Source organism: Triticum dicoccoides, chromosome 4A, assembly GCF_002162155.2.
Source record: "Triticum dicoccoides isolate Atlit2015 ecotype Zavitan chromosome 4A, WEW_v2.0, whole genome shotgun sequence".
Classification (NCBI taxonomy): domain Eukaryota; kingdom Viridiplantae; phylum Streptophyta; class Magnoliopsida; order Poales; family Poaceae; genus Triticum; species Triticum dicoccoides.
Genome location: NC_041386.1, coordinates 666,308,124 through 666,320,961, shown reverse-complemented (window position 1 = coordinate 666,320,961; position 12,838 = coordinate 666,308,124). Strand labels below are relative to the sequence as shown.

Below are 12,838 nucleotides of genomic sequence, written 5' to 3'. Positions count from 1 at the left end.
TGGATGTGGTGGAAAAATCACCTATGTTCAAAAACTGGCTTAAGTTAGACCAAATGGCCCCTCCGGAATGCGGTGATTTTTTCGACCACCTCCAAATCACCTCTATTTTGGCACACATGACCTCTAGCACAAAGTAGGCTAGGTTTTCAAGGTTTTTTTTTGAATTTATACTGCCCTCTAGGCTGGCTGCTCAAAACATCGGTCTATACCTCAAGGGGGCATTGTAAAATATTCTTTTTCCAAATTTCTTTGATAGCCATGTTTGGCTCATGTGGGTCACCATGTACAAGAAAATTTGTGTGATTTCGAGGTGGTGGAAAAAATCACCTTTGTTCAAAAACTGGCTTAAGTTAAGACCAAATGGCCCATCCGGAATGCGGTGATTTTTTCGACCACCTCCAAATCACCTCAACTCTTGCAAACATGACCACTTCCACAAACAAAGCTAGGTTTCCAAGATTTTATATTTTTTAATTTTTTTTGAATTTATACTGCCCTATAGACTGACTGGTCCAAACATCGGTCTACACTTCAAGGGGGCATTTTAAAATTTATTTTTTCCAAATTTTCTTTCATAGCCTTGTTTGGCACATGTGGGTCACCATTTAAAAGAAAATTTGTGTGATTAGGAGGTGGTGCAAAAAATCACCATGTAAGCTAGACCAAATGGTCCCTCAAGAAGGCGGTGATTTTAGCGACCACCTCCAAAATTTCCACTTTTTAAAATATATCAGAAATGGAAGATTCAATCTTGCTAACTTATGAATTGATAAAAAAGATTTTCAAAATTTTCTAATTCTTATAATATATTTCAAATGGAATATTCAATCATGCTCACTTATGAACATTGACAAAAACAAATTTCAACATTTTCTAATTTTAAAAATATATTAGAAATGGAATATTCAATCATGCTCACTTATGGACATTGACAAAAAAGGATTTTCAACATTTTCTAATTCTAAAAATATATATGAAATGGAATATTCAATCATGCAAACTTATGAACATTGACAATAAAGGATTGTCAACATTTTCCATTTTTTATATTATATTTGAAATGGAATATTCAATCATGCTAACTTAAGAACATTGACAAAAAATGATTTCCAAAATTTTCTAAATTTAATAATATATTTGTAATGGAAGATTCGATCATGCTAACTTATTAAAACCTCAAGTCAATGTTATTTAGTATCTATCCTATGTAGATAAGGCTGGTTCTTTGCACACACCATTACCAAGCACATGCCCACTGTATGCAGCATGTCTCATCAGTGAAGCAACATTGAAGCACCTACTGTGATCATTGTAGCATCAGAATATAGACACTGCAACAAAGCATAGTTGACCTGCTTCTAGACAGTTGATATACTTCAGAGACATACTACATTAATTAAGTCTCTGCCATAATTAAGAGTCTGACATACTACTTAATAGTCTGCCATACTACTTAACAGTTCACAAACACTTCCACCTTCCAGATTCACAGTTCACAACCATACTAGCGCAAAAGTTAAACATCATCAACTATACTAACGATGATAAGTTCCACTACCAGCTTTCACAGATGGTGACTAGATGGGACCCATAGCCTTCAGGAGGGCTGCATGCTCTGCCCTGATCTTCACGTCGCTCCCACTCCTGGTTAAACCGCGTGCATGTGCCATAAGGTGCTCATACAGCCCATCCTTGGGAATTGGCTTAGTGGTGCAGTATGGGCACCTGAACTTGCCCCACTTGAAGTACGCCGCCTTCCCCTTCTCCCTGATCTTCTTGGCTTCATGCTCAATGAAGGACCTGTGATTCCACTCTTCCACCTCATCTCCAGAGTTGTACTGCACATACAAAAGATTTGCATAAATACATACTTCCCAGTTAGAGTAATGTAATTAACAAACATCAGATAATTGCCATTTACTGGAATGTAATGAAGAAACAAACATAATAGCCCATATACAGCTACTTAATGCACAAACAACAAAATAGTTCCATTTAGAAGAATTTAATGGACAAATAACTGAATAGTTCATTTATATGCATTCATATATGGTTTCATGAAAAAACATCACACATATCCCATTTACAGCTAAGTAATGCACAAACATCACAACTTTCAGAGCAATTAATTGAAAGTATAACAAAACTTTCCATTATAGAATAATTCAATGGACAAACAACACAATATTCCCATTTATGAGCATTGAGATATGATTTCATGATCAAAGACTACAAATATGCCATTTAGAGCTAACTAATGACCAAACAACACAACTTTATGATATTAGTGAATAAATTACATAACATTCCAATTTAGAGGCATTCATATATGGCATCATCAACAAACAACATCTCACACAGATTAATAAATAGACATAAAACAGCTTGGGGTTGCCTCCTCCTCGTCGTCAGAATCAGACGGGTCGTCAAACCCAGCGATGTCCAGCTTCCTCTTGTTGCCAGCACCTTCCTCATTCTGCAATATATATAAGTAATTAATTCAATTATACTACTAACTACGTAACACAATATGCAAAGGTCAAGCAATATGCAATGTGCTTCTAATAACCTAAAATGATACTTTGACCTAAAATTAAACTGTATCCAAAGGTCAAGCATTCTACAATGATAGCTTGGTCAATCTAAAATTTTAGATCATGCTGACTGTGGTCCTTCAAACTATAATGCCAGCCTGGGCACCAATAATAATCTTGTGACTGCTCAGGTCTGCCAATGGAGGTAGTACATTCTTTGATGTACCCTGCAACTATATCAGTGACCCATTGTGGTTGATAACAAGTAATTGCATTTACTTCATCTGGCTCATGTAATGTACATAGTGGTGCATCAGCTGCCCTATTCTCTGAACCGTATATTGGATGGTATATTGTAATGCCATGAGCTTCAGGAAAGGAAATCTTTGTGCAATTTTTGGTGCTAGGTGTGAAACTATTTCATATGACATACATGCATGGAGTTAGGCAACATAAATTTAATATGACTTGGTCATCTGGCATAGTTGCATGTCAACCAAACCTACTTATGGTTTACTGTATAACTACAGCAATCCTACAGATCAAAAATAAACCTACCTACAATTTGAGTTTATAGATAATGAAGTGAAGCTCCTAACTATTTTAAAATTGCGCACTAGTTAAACATACTGTGTTCATTTCAACAATTAATTGATACACTTCTGTCATAGAAAGTAGGATTTAAACCTCATTTCTACAATATCAACTTTAATAGATACACTGGGTAGCTGCTCAGCCCCTGTCGTGGCCCACTGAGGGAATATGCACAACAAATCTAACAAAATATACAGCACAGAACAGAATCTCGGCACATGCGGCAATCCAGATTCTAATATAAATAACCTAACTATCATTATGATCTCTCTAGCATTCAATCACGAATCAACTTGAAAAAACCCTAACTCTGAAATGGGGTTCACCATTCAATCAAAAAACCCTAACAAGCAGAAGGGGGTGCCGCAATCAATCACAAATCTACTATAAAAAACCCCATCTACTAAATCTTCTGCTTATCTACTACAAGTATGAAAGGAGGGGGACGAGAAGCATTACCACATCCACCACCTGCTTGTCGCTCGCCTCCGCACCTACATCCAGTGCGCCGCCAGATGCCGTCACCACCAGGTCTGCCACGACGGAGTCCGAGCCCACCACCCCCTGCGCCACCAGATCCGTCGCCGCAGGGACCGATCCAGCGACGGCGGGTGCAGCATCTCCCGCACCGCCGATGGCGGCCACTTCTTGGACGGCATCTGCGGCGGTCTCCGCGCCCTCGACCACATCTCCATGCGCAGCGACGGCAGCGCCACGACCTTGCTCCGTCGAAGCCTGAGAGAACCCGCCGGAGAGAGGGAGGCGGTGGGGTTGAGCAAGTAGGTGCGGTGGCGGGGCGATGGAGACGAGGGGGAGACGATGCGGCAAGGAGAGAGGGAGTGAGCCGATTTGGGGGTAAATGGTGGGGGCGATGTGGCCGGTGGTGGTTCCACTCCCTCTTTATAGGATGTGACGTTTTTGGAAGTTTTCGTGCGCCACGTGGCCGCGTGGATAGCCCACGACCGCCGCCGCCCACGCCCACGACCGCAACACGTGACAAGGGAAAACGAAACGCCCACGTACAATACATGTATACCCTTAGTGTACAAAAGTAATCGGGCCGGTGCGGGCTTGTACAGGGATGTACGCGCGCCGGTGCGGGCTTTTACAGGGCTGTACGCGCGCTCTCCTCGGGCATAAAAATACGATCGTGCCCCTCTTCACGAATCATTTTTGACAGATCTCAGCCGTCCTTGTATTTCTCCCCCTCGCGTTCAACCCAGGGGGGGGGGAGCACCGGAGCAGAAACGCTATGCCAGCTTTCCCTTCAAGTTTCCCATTGAATTGTTCAGCTAGCCATCTTCTCCTATTCATTGGACCTCTTAAAGTTCAACTCCGTGGCCATCTGCTCCTGGGCATCCAAGAGGCAGTTGACATCAACAGCTAACTTCTGATAGTTCTTCTCTAGTTTGCTTTCGTCTTGGGACAGATTGTGAACTTGAAATGAACTTTCCAGATTGTCCCTGGTCCTATCTGTCTTGCTCTCATACAAATCCTCATAAATACCCCATAAAGGGGCCAGCGCCTTCTCCATTTATTCTGGCCACTCTAAATCAATTCACTAAACTACTCCACAATCATTCCTTCCTGCAAAAATATATAAAAGAACATGGCAATAAGCTAAATGACTAAATTAGATATGTTATAGTAAACTAGAGGAGAACAGATAAGTTATAAGAATATGACTAATTGAGCACCATACCATAATTTCCATATTCACTGCCAAACTAAATGATAACTAGTGACCAGGGCAATTATTTGAAACATGGCTGATTAGGCACTGCCAGCTTATTAGATGAGTATTAACTAAACAATGAGCATTGACATTCAGCAAAAAATAATGATAAATCATTGGCACTAAAGAATTAACACAATACAATCTCAATGAGCAGCAAACGGTTAACAATGACCACTTCACAGTCAGCCACCTTATTAAACTAATGGACTATCTAAACAACTAAACACCGGCAGTCAAGCACTTAGCTTATAAACAATTAACAAAGTATAAATCTCAATTAGTTAATAACCACATGATTGCAAACATGCAACACATGAGCATTACAATACATATATATACCAACTAAATAAACTAAGACCACACTTAGCAAAATTTCTAAGCAAACTTAAGAAATATAAATGAGCTCGAATTAGCACACCTTTTCAGCACATCTGAGGAACCTCCTGCCGGTGAGAATCCCTTCAAATGCAATGTATCTCTCCGCCGGCTTGCCTTGGTCACATAGGACACTCAGATATAGGTCAATGCCGGTGAAATCCACATCATGCATGGTAGTGGGGATCTATACGAGCAAACAACATGCAAAGACAAGACACAACAGTTCAGGTTGAGCTCCTAGCAAAAAAACCCAAATCGGAAACCCTAACCCTAGCTGTAGCAAACTAACCTTAATGATGCCGTCCGGGGAGGAAGAAACATGCTAGATGGAACCCTCGTTGGTTTCTTCTTTTCGAATCATTCCAAGACACTATGGCGCAGCATGGCATCAGCCGGCGGTCGGACGAGTGCGAAGGACAGAAAGAGAGTTCGTGATAGGGGAGAGCTCGAGCGACGCGGGGGGAGGGGGGTGAGTAGGGGTTTGACCCTAAAACGATTCATTCGGTTTTGACAGAAATGTTTTGGTCTGTCACCGTCTAACGGCGCCCGCGCGTGAACAATTATGCCACGTCACCATTCGCAGGCCCATCTGTCCTAATCATGCTCAAAACTGTCTAATCTACCAACCAGTTTTTTCTGCAAAAAATTAGGCGTAGAATTTGGTTTTTGGCACAAATATGTAAACATGTGTTTCTTGCAACCCGGGCATTCTTTGTCGATGGTTTTTGCTATTCACTCCCCTGGTAGGGGCTCCAGCTTCCGCTGGCGTTGTCGGTGAAGAGGTGGCGTTGACGGTTCTTGACGGTGATAGAGCGGCCCTCACTGAGGACGAAAGGAAGGTAGGAGTCCCAGAGAAGTCGTCAATGACCCCCTCATGGTAGTCCTAGAGAGGTCGTCAATGACCTCCGCATGGTCATCAACAGAGACCCAGAGGTTCTTCTGTCCTTGCCAAGCTCGGCCTTGAGCCTGTGTGCGGCGCGGGCGCAGGCATCGCTGAGGTAGGCTTCGACGGTGGGGAAGAAGTCGCTGCGCTGGAAGCGCTTAGCGCCTTACTCGGAGATGGTGATCTGGAGGTAGGGGTTGAAGCAGGCGCGAGCTTGGCGGCCCAGCTAGTGAGGTAGATGCTGAAGATCGGGGGGCACGTAGTTCTGCACAACAGACCAGAGGAAGATGGCGATCGCCACCGCTGATCCGAGCCCCGCCCACCTCTCCACCACCGCCACCGCCATGCACGGCCGTTCCTGGAGCTCCTCTTGATAGCGTGTGTTGATGGAAGGCCGTAATGACCTGGACTGGATTGGACATGCGTGTACATGTTGACTGTCATCCGTGTGGTGATTTGCTTCGGTTGAAGCTTAGCTAAGCACGTGTACTCGTCGTCGTTGGCGCCGGAGCAAGTGAGGAGGAGCTGTCGGAGGTGAGGAGAACCGGCGAGCAGTGATCCAACAGTCCATGGAAATGAGATTACTTAATGGATGCAATGGCAAATGCAGAGTTGGCTTAGCTAGCTCAGTTTGTAGGTAACCAGATGGGTCAGGATTCCGATGGTCAATTGCATCTTGTCAAGACAGGTAGTATTAATACTACAATAGTAGCTTTAAAAGTGATCAGGGATCGATGCATGTTGGTCGGCAGGTGGCATGCATGGTGCTCAGTCGTCGGCGAGACGAAGCATGCAATACTTTTGTTTTGAAGAACTACAAGCATGCAAGCAATACTTTTCTTGGCGTAGCTGTTGCTGGGCCTGGAACGAGCACACCGCTCCGTTCGCCGTATGCTTTTTAGTACCACACCGCTCGCTTTGGAGTGTACTTCGCGGTCTAAATAGTCTGTTAGTGATCCACTTAGCGCCGAGGACGCAAAGCATATACACCAGCTTGCTGGTCCAGGGTCTGTCGAGGCAAAAAGCAGTCATCACATACTTCTGGCCGGGTCAGGCCGTGGGCCTGTCACCTTAAGTTGCTGTTAAGTCGTGCATGAAGGGGGCCAGAAGTATGGATTGGCGTCAGTCTTTTTTTTATAATAAGCCTTTAATTTTCTTTTTTCAGAAAACCAAGATCTATTATAAAAATGCCGATGCTAGGCACCCGCCTAAATTTCGGCCGGTCGCGCCCTAGCCATCAAATGCCACTCGCGTGGGCCGTCCGATATGCTGAAACGATTTTTGCTCAGCTCCTTCACCCTCCCACCTCTCGTGCAGCTCTTCCCCAGCATCCCTTCCCCATCCCACATCTCGGCTAGTACTGTGGCTCCCGTCGCCCTCGGCTGCTGAACCTCGCCATACCGGTCCAAAGCACCGCACCTCGCCGTCACCACCACCCTTGGTTGCACCATCCATGGATCCCGACGCACTGACCCTCGCATGCTACACTTGCACTGGTTCCAACAATGACGTGCATGCTTGCAACATCTCACCGCAAGCATAAAAGCTCGTTGGTTCTCCGTGGTGACATTGCAGCTCATCACGGCAACGGTTCCAACAAAGCCGATTCACGGTTACAGTACCTCGCTGCCACGATTCTAGCTCGCCGTGGTGACCTGACGCAGCTCGCCATGGTCACTGGTTCCCCTACGTCGCTCCTGCCGGTCGAGATAGTAACAAAACTAATAGCCGGTTGTAGCAAAAAAAAAGGCAATTCCAGTAAAAAATTGTCTCGGCGTCGCTGGGTTGAAGCAAAAAGTTCCACCGGCGTTGCCGGGTTGACGCAAAAAAAGTCGGCGGTTCCAGGAAAAAAGAGCCAATTCCAATAAAATTGACTCGCCGTCGCTGGCCACAACAAAAAAACTCGTCGGTTCCAGCAAAACGAAAAGCCTATTGTAGCTCAAAATCGTGCCGGTTGTAGCAAGTCGACTCACGCCACCAGAAATGCACCTCGCTCCAGCGCAGACGGTTGTCGTTTGCATCTCCTGTGACCGCCATGTCCAGCAATGATGGTTGTCGGGGTTGCAGCACGCAGCACCACGTCAGAGGCGTAGCTCGTAAATTGTGGTGTCGAGCTCGTCGGTGTTTGTTGTGCTCGCGACGAGGCCGGTGGAGCATGCGGCGAGCACGGTGCCGGTCGCAGCAAATCTAGCGCGTGGTGGCGGCTCCGTGGGTGCGACGCGGGTCAGCAGGAGGTGGGCGGTTTTCGATGCAGCGGAGAAGGAGGTGGGCGGTCGTCGACGCAGGGAAGATAGAGATGCGGGTGGGAGAGATAACATGGATCGGCTAAGGATATAAGGTAGTAGATGTGAGATGCACGACTAGTTCGGAACGAGCGACGCGCGAGCGGCCGACACAAAGTTGGGTTGGTCGGTTGTATACAAATATTTCCCGAGAAAAATTCGCCGGAAGTAGAAAGTATCTCAAACATAATAAATATTACATCAAGGGCTTTGGACCACCGAATAACCAACCGTTGCCAGAACGACCCACTGAAACGCCAATTTACCATCTCTTATGTAAGCCTTTCTTTCTCTTTCAAATGGTTAAAATTCAGGTTCCAAAGCACATTAGCGTGTGCACACTGATGGTGCTTCCATATGTCAGCCTTTTCTCGCTGCTTGGTGTCTCCTCTTTCTCTGCCAGCTCTCCCTTCAAGTTACCGCCTGAATTGTCCAGTTAGCCATCTTCTCCTATTCATTGGGCGTCTTAAACTGCTGATAGTTGAACTCCATGGCCATCTGCTCCTGGGCATCCAAGAGGCAGTTAACATCAACAACTGACTTCTCCTCTAGTTTGTTTTTCTCTCGATTTTGATTGTGAACTTGAAATGAACTCCCTGGATTGTCCCTCGTCCTATCTGTCTTGCTCTCGTAAAGGAGCCAGTGCCTTCTCCATTGAGTCTGGCCATTCTAAAACAATCCACTAAATTACTCCACAATTATTCCTTCCTACAAAATTATGAAAAAAACATGGCAATGAGCTAAATGACTTAGATATGTTATAGTAAACTAGAGAGAACAGATAAGTTATAAGAAATGACAATGGCAGTTGTTTTGGAACTTGGTATAAAAATATGACTACTTAAGCACCATATGACAATTTTCCGTATTCACTGGCAAACTGAATGATAACTATTGACCAAGGGCAATTATTTGAAACATTGTTAATTAAGCACTGCCAGCTTATTATAATAGTATTAACTAAACAATGAGTATTGAAATTCAGTAAGAAACAAAGATCAATGTACAATCAGCACTAAAGAATTAACGCAATACAATCTCAGTGAGCAACTAACAATTAACAATGAACACTTCACAGTCAGCCACCTTATTAAACTAATGAACTATCTAAACAACAAGACACTAATAGTCAAACACTAATCATGTAAACAATTAGCAAAGTATAAATCTCAATTCATTAATAACCACAAGATTGCAAACATGCAACACATGAACAGTTATATACCACAGCCAATTATTCTCATGCACACTAAGTTTTATGTGATTAAATTTTTCATTGTCCTAGTTATATATCATCAAAAATAAAATAACTAAATATAGCTGACATACCTGGTGGCGAAATTATTGTACTCCGTCTGATCCCAAAAGAAGAAGGCATATAAAGATTGCCTATAGTCAAGCGGTGTAAAGTGGACAACCTTTGTAGGAAAAACAACGAATAACTACAACACTATGTATTTAGTGATACTAATTTGGCGTTCAAATTCTGGATATTTTTTCTAGGAATTCGGTCAAAATTTGCACCGTTTGACTTGTTTGTGAGCTTGCCTACGCTGGTAAGCAATGCTTCGAATTCTCCTTCCTGATCATTGGCATGTGTCTTCGGGTCTGCTGTAGCATTTGTATACTTCATCAGAACAAGGAAGTTCTATAGGCAAGTTATATATGCCAGACTGCTGTCTTTTGTAAACGACGCTCTGTTTTTGTTCTGTTCTTGTAACAATATCATGTTAGCATTTGCTCAGAGCTGAAAGAATGCAGAATTGGATTGCTTAATTAGTTAAATTAATTATTGAAAGGGCCAATTCAGATTTGGGCTGCTTAATTAACTCCAGAAGCAGGAGAATTTCGGATTGCTAATTGCGTATTGTCACTGTCATGCGTAGTAGCGACATTGGGTTGGGGACATGGTAAGGAAGCCTGCATGATACCATGTTTATTTTTAATTCCCAGTAAAAAACAAGTTAGCCTTTTGGTGTTGGTAAAGCGTATGGTTCATATGACAGTAGCATTTTGTATTGTTGCACGCCTTATAGCAGCAGCACCAGCATTACAAGTGAAAGAAGAAAGAAATATCGTTTCAGTTGGGAGGTGCATTATTTTGCTTTGAACAAACACTGCATTTTTGTTTTGTAAGGGAGCACTAGTGAACAAGTTCACTCCTTTTCCTTGGCTTCCTGCCGTTACGTCACCTCACCTTGCTTAATACTCCCTTTGTCTCAAAATTCTTGTCTTAAATTTGTCTAAATATGGATATATCAAGTCACGTTTTAGTATTAGATAAATCCATATCTAGACAAATCTAAGACAAGAATTTTTGGACGGAGGGAGTATCTCTGTGGGATTCCTCAGGTGCTTTATTCTTCTCTTTGCCTTTCTCCTTGGCTTTCCTCATCTCTGCCTCCTCTTTCTCCTTGGCTTTCTTCGCTTGACCCTCCTCTGCCTCCTTGGCCTTGGCTGCCACCGCTTCCTCCTTGGCCTGCTTGAGCGCCTCGATGAGGCCTGTTAAGCACATGTCTGGGTCCCTCTTTTTCTTGTTCGACATGGACATCAGGTTCTCTGCAACATCAGCTGGCGACATGTCAGTCTCGTTGAGCAGGCTTTGAATTCCCCAAATAGCTCGTGCCCGATGACATCTAGGTAGTTCTTGGCGAGCACCTTGAAGCCCTCAAAGCGGCAGTAGGACATCTCGATGTGTTTGTCCATCCTGCCCCGCCGGATCAGCGCCGGGTCTAGCTTCTCCTTGTGGTTGGTGGTGAAGATGATAGTCCTTTCACCTCCGCAAGCAGACCACAACCCGTCGATGAAGTTAAGCAGGCCTGAAGGCGTCACCTTGGTGGCATCGTCCTTCTCCGGGTCTATCGGTAGCTTGGGATTGTCATTGTTGTCTGGGTCCTTGTTGCTTGAGGCCTTCTTGTCCGTGCGGTGTTTTCCAGTGAGGTCGATGGAGCAGTCGATGGTAGACTTGCTTGTTGTCTCGACGAAGAGCTTCCGCAACTCGTTGTTGTTCTTGATCGCTGTGACCTCGAGGTCATAGACGTCATAGTTGAGGAAGTTGGCCATGGCGGCGATCATGGTGGACTTGCCGGTGCCGGGCGGTCCGTAAAGGAGGTACCCGTGCTTCCATGCCTTGCCGACCTTGGCATAGTATTCCTTGCTCTCTTGGAACGCCATGAGGTCGTCGATGACAGCTTCCCTCTCATCGGGGTGCATGGCGAGCGTGTCAAAGGTGGCGGGGTGCTCAAGGGGGCATTGCTCCAGACGCTTTTGCCCCGGTAGGGGTTCCAGGTCCCGCTAGCATTGTTGGTGAAGAGGCGGTGTTGGCGGTTCTTTACAGGGAGAGCGCGGCCCTCGCCGAGTACGAAAGGAAGGTAGGAGTCAACGATAAGGTCGCGGTGCCTCCGATGGAAGATGACCCGATAGAAGCGCCTCTCTTCCTGGCCGGGGTATAAATGGCCACCAGCGCCACTGCCATGGTCAGACCGGGAGCACCTCTTGATATTGTATCGATGGAAAGCCGTGGTGACCTGGACTGGACTGGAGATGCGTGTACGTGTTGCGTATATAACGCCAATGGTTCTTGTGGTGATTTTGCCGAGTTTGAAGCTTTGCTAAGCATGTGTTGTCGTGGTGGTTGGGGCCGGAGCAGGTGAGGAGAACCGGCGAGCATTGATCGAACAGTCCATGGAAACGAGAGTACTTAATGAATCCAATGGCAAATGAAGAGTTGGCTAGCTCAGTTTTGTCGAGCCAACCAGATGCGTCAGGATTGCGATTGTTAATTGCATCTCTAAACTTCTTTTAGACGATTGATTGCATCTTGTTACAACAGGCTAGTATAAAAATTTGCATGTGTACAATACTACGTAGCTTTGAAACTAACCAGAGATGCATGAGGTCGGCATGGTGCTTAGTCGTCGGCGAGATGAAGCACGGTGCTGATGACCCCGGAGGACAAGAGGCACAGTTTAGGCTTTTTTTCCCCAGGGAAAGGCACAACTTAGCTGGACGGAAGACGATCGAGGTGGCTCGCTGGGCCGTGAACGAGTACCACACCGTGCCGAAAGAAACAATAGTACCACACAGCTTGCTACGAATCCTACGTCCCGGTCTAAATAGTCTGGTAGTGACTCACGTATTGCCGACGACGCAAGCATATACACCAGCTTGCTGGTCCAAATAGTCTGGTAGTGACTCACGTATTGCCGACGACGCAAGCATATACACCAGCTTGCTGGTCCAAATAGTCTGGTAGTGACTCACGTATTGCCGACGACGCAAGCATATACACCAGCTTGCTGGTCCAAATAGTCTGGTAGTGACTCACGTATTGCCGACGACGCAAGCATATACACCAGCTTGCTGGTCCAAATAGTCTGGTAGTGACTCACGTATTGCCGACGACGCAAGCATATACACCAGCTTGCTG

The 12,838-nt window shown here is 45.1% G+C and overlaps 1 pseudogene; it reads right to left on the bottom strand.

Annotated features, from left to right (window-relative positions):
- Window positions 1-8,859: 8,859 nt before the first annotated feature.
- LOC119284012 overlaps window positions 8,860-12,838 on the bottom strand; it is a 4,585-nt pseudogene continuing 606 nt past the window's right edge.